Source organism: Quercus suber, unplaced genomic scaffold (assembly GCF_002906115.3).
Source record: "Quercus suber isolate HL8 unplaced genomic scaffold, Cork oak 2.0 scaffold_196, whole genome shotgun sequence".
Taxonomy (NCBI): domain Eukaryota; kingdom Viridiplantae; phylum Streptophyta; class Magnoliopsida; order Fagales; family Fagaceae; genus Quercus; species Quercus suber.
Window position 1 is genome coordinate 967,283 of NW_027069654.1, and position 6,983 is coordinate 974,265.

General features: G+C 35.3%; 1 long non-coding RNA gene across 1 annotated transcript; it reads right to left on the reverse strand.

Moving 5' to 3' along the window:
• Window positions 1-1,077: 1,077 nt before the first annotated feature.
• Window positions 1,078-6,375, reverse strand: LOC112028514 (uncharacterized). Its single transcript, XR_002884643.2, has 4 exons — window positions 6,110-6,375; window positions 5,824-5,904; window positions 5,615-5,689; window positions 1,078-1,229 (listed from the first exon to the last, which is right to left on the reverse strand). It is a non-coding gene; the product is annotated as an uncharacterized LOC112028514 (long non-coding RNA).
• Window positions 6,376-6,983: the final 608 nt, after the last annotated feature.

Here is a 6,983-nt window from a genome sequence, read left to right on the forward strand (position 1 = left end):
CTATATGTGGAACGTCAGTATTGAGACATGCAATGCCTAGACAATAATCAATCACAGAAGACTGTATGCCCTCTCAAATGAGCGTTTTAAAGGCCTTTGGATTAAATGGATTTCTAACTTTATTTTATAAAAAATACTGGAGAATCACGATAAATGTGGTGAGGATATGCAGTCACAAATCACAATGCAATGCTGGTGTTAGCCAAAAAAAGGATCCAGAATTGGCAACTGTTGTAGAGGCAAGTCATTTTGATGCTAGATGGAGCGGGATCCAAAAGAAATAAATGGATGACAACTTCTTATGTGTGCAAATACAGATCAAGCAATAAAGTATTACCAAGATGCCACTATTAGGAATGAGACATAAAAGGATACTGCAATCAGTCTTAAATCTAACACCAGCTGACTCTATTACTAGTAAAGGAATCACAAGCATCCCTTTTTTTTGCTTAAAATATGTCTAATTAACTACAGGTCACTTAAACATTTTCTTCCATCTGAATATGTACCATTGTCTTCTTGTTCCCTTGTAGAAAATGGTTGAGAAGCTGCTTACTGGAATTTCTGTAGAACCCAGTCATATATCTGATCAATTAATTCACAAATCTTTTTAAACAAGCTACATATTGAATTGAGTACTAAATTAGTGTGCTGATAAATTTGTTGGTACAAATGACGCAGTACCCCTAGGATCAAGATTGGGCATAAATTAACCACAAATAGCCAAAAGGGGGAGATGATTATTGCGAAGAGTAGCTGAATAGCAATAATTCCAGAAACCAGACAAATGAAACTCAATATGGGAAGATACCCAGCGTCTTGAGGTTGTAGTTTTATCTCCATATATGCAATGCAATGGACAATTGTAGCGAGTCCAAATCTTCTGTCCCACTTTTCCTGCTCCACTCTATACTCCACCAATAAATATTTGCCACGTGATACTATTAATTAATAACGGTAGGATTAATAAGTCAATAATGATAATATTTAATTAATTAGATGAACATGTGGTAAGTATTTATTGGTGGTGTATAAAGTGGAACAGGAAAAGTGGGACAGAAGATTTGCACTCAATTGTAGCCATGAAGAAAAACAAGATGATAGCAAAATGTGTATGAAGTGGTGAGACGCCCAAGACTTGAAAGTGTAAACCAATTAAGGCCGTCGGAAACAAGGCGAGGTCACCAAGAAGCGCATGAAATGCTTCAATGAAAGAGAGTGCTTCATTACTGGCACATACACAAACAAGAAACCCTTCAGCTTTAATATATTTTTTTTCTTCCAAACATAAGAAAATCAAAATCCACTTAACTTCCAAAAAAAAAAAAAAAAGCATATCCCTTAAGCTTTATTAGGTTTCTCTCCCAAACATACCACAATGAGTGCAATTCAACGTGAAGAGATGAACAAGCCACTAATTCATTCATCCTTACTACAAGAAATAATCTTTAACAATTTGTCTCATCAAGAATTCTTAAAATTCAGTCTTTATATGCGTGTGTGACTATGCAGTGGTGAGTTTGTAATAATTGAAGTCATTCAATAAGCCATAGGTCTGACATAAGACTTACTGTTCCTAATACATGCATTAGTATTGATGTTGAAATGTAAAAAAACAACAGCCAATCCTTAGTCCTAAAACTTTGGAATTGGATAGGGATCCTCATTTGTAATGTTCATCCATTTTAGTAAAAATTTCAAACCCTAGTTTTTTATATTCGTTTTATGTTTGTTTTCGTCTAAGAAGTGCTTTCCTAATGGCAAATGGAGAAGTAGCTTACGGAAGCCTAACGGAGCTAATCTCAAGTGGGCAAAGTGCTAACTTTTGAACCATGATAGGCAAGGTGAAAATAGGACAAATCTCAGGTGGGTTATTTGTAATTACCCCAAAAAAACCTCTACTAAAATTACTTCATAGAACACTGCTGTCATAAAGAGCAATCTGAAGAAAGCATAGGAAAAAAGTTTCTTCGTTGTGAGAATCTTGAAAGCAAAAGGAAGATCTGAAGTATAAATTTTCATGGAAAACTGTGTATATTTGAACAATACTAAAGAAAATGTATGGGGGCAGATTTGAACTCTGGTTTTCCTCATAAAGGAGACTAGTCAATGCCACTAAGCTATATGACTCTTGGCATTCAAAGTAAATTGTATTAGTAGTGATGAAACTCCTAGTTAACAGACACACACAAACCTAGTGCCTGGGCTCTCTAGGCTAAGTTTTGTGAAGGCTGACATCATGGATACATGATAATTTAATAACACAACTAGGCCTTGCTAACATAAAAATCTTAAAGGAGTCCAACCCTTAGGCTGCATTTGGGAGCATGGATTTAGATTTTGGATTTGGGTTTCAAATCAATCAAGGGATTTGGACATCATTATTTTGCAATTCATGGGTTTTTAATCCTTCGTTTGGATCATTTATATGGTTAGAAGTATTTGAATTTATTTCTATTGGTGGGGGAAAAAATAGAAGCGAAAGTTACATATTAATCAAAGAACAAACAAATAAACGTTATTTCCATTTATGGTTACATAATCTAAAGTAACATAACTTTCTAGTGAAAAAAGTTATAATTAACATATAATTGTAATGTGTAAGATAAAAATGAATGTTAAATCTTAAGAAAAAATTTGTCACAAACACCATTCAATCAAACAAATAAATCAACTTAGCCAGTTTTCAACAATTCAGCATCTGATACCCCCCCCCCCCCCCACCAAAAAAAAATAAAAATAAAAAACTAGGAGTTCAACATCAGGGGAATAAACTCTAGTCAAAATCTCAAGCATTGACTATCTTAAACCAACAAGCACAACACGAAACCCAACTGGAAAAGGAATAAAACCCATCTCTTCTTCCTCTTTTTTCCATCTCATTCACACTATGTTTTCATTGGACGCACAAATCTCATCTATCATAGGCCTTAAATATCAGAGAGGCTTGAAAAACTTAAAAGAAAACATACATCCATGCCAGAATAGAAAAATAACTTTTCCCCTTTCCTTGCTGCTAATTTTTAAAATAATCAGAATATGCCCCAACAATGATAATGGGCAACTCTTTTCTTAAATCTTCAAAGACCACAAAAACAACCAAACAAACAACACACACCTTCTTCCCATTGAAAGAGAAAATTATGACTATTTGATAGAGAAATTATGTGGGCTTTTATGGTTTTCATAGGTAAAAGTAAGGGCTTAACTTTGGGTTGAATAGAAGAAGAAAAAGATAGAAATTAACAGTGCTCAGAATTGACACCAGAATTTAGCTTGTAGGCTTGCTCCTGCACAAGTTTGGTAGCGGGAAAAAATACTTGGCTACAACTTATTTTGGATTCCATACTTTTCTACAAACAACTCCTGATCCATAATAGGAGGCAGATCATCATTTAGATAAGTAAACTTCTTAAGTAAACTACTTACTATCAAATGAAAATCCTCAATAACCTGAGCCTATTGTGCATAATAACTCCCCTTAAGACAATCAAAGTAATAGAGAGCATATTAAAGGGGATAAGAAATTGGGCTATATACCTTCCTTGGATTCCAATAAGCACCCAATTAAGACAAAGAAAGTAAACAAGTGAATAAGACGCAGAACCTGTGAGCAACACTAAAAATAAATAGCAACCAAAACAATGGCTGACACTCAGACTCAGTCCACAATTCCCAAAAGACAATCACTCACACTCCTCACAACAACCCAGAAATTAGAAAAGCAACATGACAGTTCCAAACCAACATATCTGATGCAACCATGGAACATTAAAATGTTACTACTTTACAAATTCGCATATTCAAGATTTATTTTGTGGGGCCATGCTTGAAGTCTAGTTGAAGTAAAAGTCATGTAATGTTATGAGTCTAGTTGTGTGTCTTTGGGTTAAAACAGTTTTTAATATGGGATTTTATTTTGTAAGTTATGGTCAATTTTGTATTTAGGAGCAAAGTTATAATTTCTGCAATCCCTATAAATTAAAGATATTTTGGAAGTTTCACAACTTTAGTTGAGTCTAGGATTTTTTAGGAGATCTTAAATATCTTACGTTTTATTTTCTTAGACTCCAATGAAACGTAACATAAAATACAATAGGATGCAGTACCTGATTGAGCTAAAGTGGAAGCAAAGGAAGAAGCAACTCCCTTTTGCTGAGCTAGGAAGTGAGTATACTCTTCCTTTGGTATGGTAATAAATTCCACCTCTAGAGTCATCTTGGGAGTTTAATGTAGCCAATGAAGGACAAAGTTCAAGCATAGTATACATTACAGTTTTGCCTTTGAATACAAAATTGACCATAATATGTTAATTAAAACCCATATTGAAACTGTTTTAACCTAAGGACACATATAACTAAACCTTCAAATCAAATGGTTTTTACTTTAATTGGACTTCACACATAGCCCTAAGAATAATTTTGAAGTAATAACAAATTCATCTTCTATGGCTGCATCAAATCCCTAAAAAAACCAGTGACTCTAAAAGTAAAACATATCATGAATTAAGAAACTTAATTCACATAAAACAGATGCAAAATGAAAATGGACAGCCAAAAAAAAAAAAAATTCAATTATCCATAGCCGCTAAAGATAAACAGGCCTTCCAGCTTCAACTGATAATTTTAACAATTATCATATTAATAAGTATCATAGACAAAATGCTTCACTAATCCTTCTAAATAATCCCAAATTATGCATATTCAGGAGCTAACTCCTAAGTACAGTGAAGCACATATATGTCCCATGGCACTCGTTCACCCCTTCAGCTGCTTCAATTCAAAAAGGTAATGTCTTTTTCATATTTTTATTGGTAAATAGCAACTTGAAGTGAAGGCATTATTGAACGAAAGAGATGCTTGGTCGGTAAATCTATATCCCATTCTTCAGGTATAGTTTGTTTGATCACAGATCGGCAGGTGATCCATCCTCCTTCCCCCCCCCCCCCCTTCTTTTTGTCAGTTGTCTTGATACGCCAGAGGGTGTTGAGCTAGCTTCCTTGAAGAGGCTTGATGGGAAAGAGAGGTGAAAAAGGAGAACTTAAGAAAGGTCTCTCTCTACCTCACAAGCTCTTGGATTCCACGGCTAAAGATTACTTTGGCGGATTTTAGGTGAGGGTGTAGTAGGATAGGGGGTGAGTGTAAGATAGATCCTCAGGCATCTAGGGAAATTTTCACTTATAATAAGGGTGGTGCTAGTGCTGAAGAGTTTGTTCCTTTGCTTGAAGAAGAACAATCCTACCGGACTAATTTGAGATAGGAATGGCTAAACTTATTGTCCCAGGAAGAAAGCTAATGACTATGATTGCTAGATGGCAGTCCAAGCTCCTTAATATAATTCCTATGAACGGGAATTTATAGTAGTGTTGGTGAGGGTATGGAGAATAAATTCATCTAGACAAACATATTTATACCAGAACCCAAATCTGTTTGATAGGCGATAAAGAGATTCCAAAACCAAAACCTTCATTCTGATCACTAAATTAACAACCGCATTGAAGTTGAAACTTATAGAAAACAAAAGGCAATAAATCAATTATGAAACAAAAATTGATCCAAGAAACAATCAAATTTGAAAGACGAAGAAATAGAGAGATTGAAGCTAGAACCCAAACCCGTTCAGTCGGTGATAAATAGCTTCCAAAATTGAATTCTTCAATTTGATGGCTAAATCCAGAGCCGCATTTAGGCTGAAACTTGAAGGAAAAAAAAAAAAAAACATACAAGTAATTATCAAATAAAAATTGATCCAATCATCCAACTGACAATAAATTTGAAAATTTTAAAAACAAAGGAATAGGGTTAATAAATCTAGAACCCAAACCTGTTCAATAGGCTATAAAAAACATTCAAAATTAAAGCTTTCAATCTGATCGTTAAGCTCACGGCCGCATTTGAGTTGAAACTGATTTAAAAGAAAAAAAAATTACAAAAATAGATGCAAAGTAACAATCAAACATGTAAATTGAATAACAAAGAAATAGATGCCTTGAAACTGACCGGGAAGGAGGCTATGTTAGGAATAATTTTGGTTAGGGTTAAGGTTGAGGGTTTTTTTTTTTTTTTTTTTAAATGGGTTAAGGGGGCTATGTTAGGAATAAATTCCTAACCTTTGCGGCTCGACGTATGTCGTTGTATGAAATCACTGGATTTTGGTGTTCTGAAATCCACGTTTCTTAACGCATCCCAGACCTGCAACGACAAACTTACATTGCCGCCGCCATTGAAGCTCACAACGCTTCTGTCCCGCTGCCGAAGCCATAGCCTTCATAATAAATAAATTTAAAAAAAAAAAAAAAAAGGGAAATTTGACGGTTGACAGTGGCACCAATTTGGCGGGCAACAGGAAGCAGTCTCCTTTTCATAGGAAAAACAAAATGAAAATGAAAAGATGTGCAATCTTGCATGTTTTAAAAACAAAAAGCTCTGAATTGAACCGTTTCTAGAGGGCTGTTGTAAAAAAAACAAAAAACAAAAAACCAAAACAAAAAGCAAAAAGCATCTGATGTTTTAAAAACAAAAAGCTCTGAATTGAACCGTTTCTAGAGGGCCTAGCTAGTTTGAAGCCGCAACACCATGGAAATCCCGCAGCAACGCGCTCTCCTCGAGTCTCTCATGTCATGAGTACCAATCCCCACGACGTCGTTAGATGTTGTGGCCAAGCTTCGGAAGAAATTACCAGAGCTTGTTTTTTAAGCATATATATTAGTGCCGGGGCTGGAGGGGGGCACCAAAGCTAACTGGGGATTTAAATGGTTAGTTTCCAAAGGATTTCGGTGTGAAGAATAACTGTTGTGCTTCATCAAAGAACTAATTGATTTGTCCTCCAGGAAATGTGTGGGTACGTACTACGGACGTAGTTTCGACCCCGCCCAGTGAGATACTCAAATCTCATCTCTCCAGACTTTGTGTACTAGCTAGGTATACGAAACTCTCACCGTGTCATCTTATTCCTAAGAGCTAGCGTACATATCATCACAGATT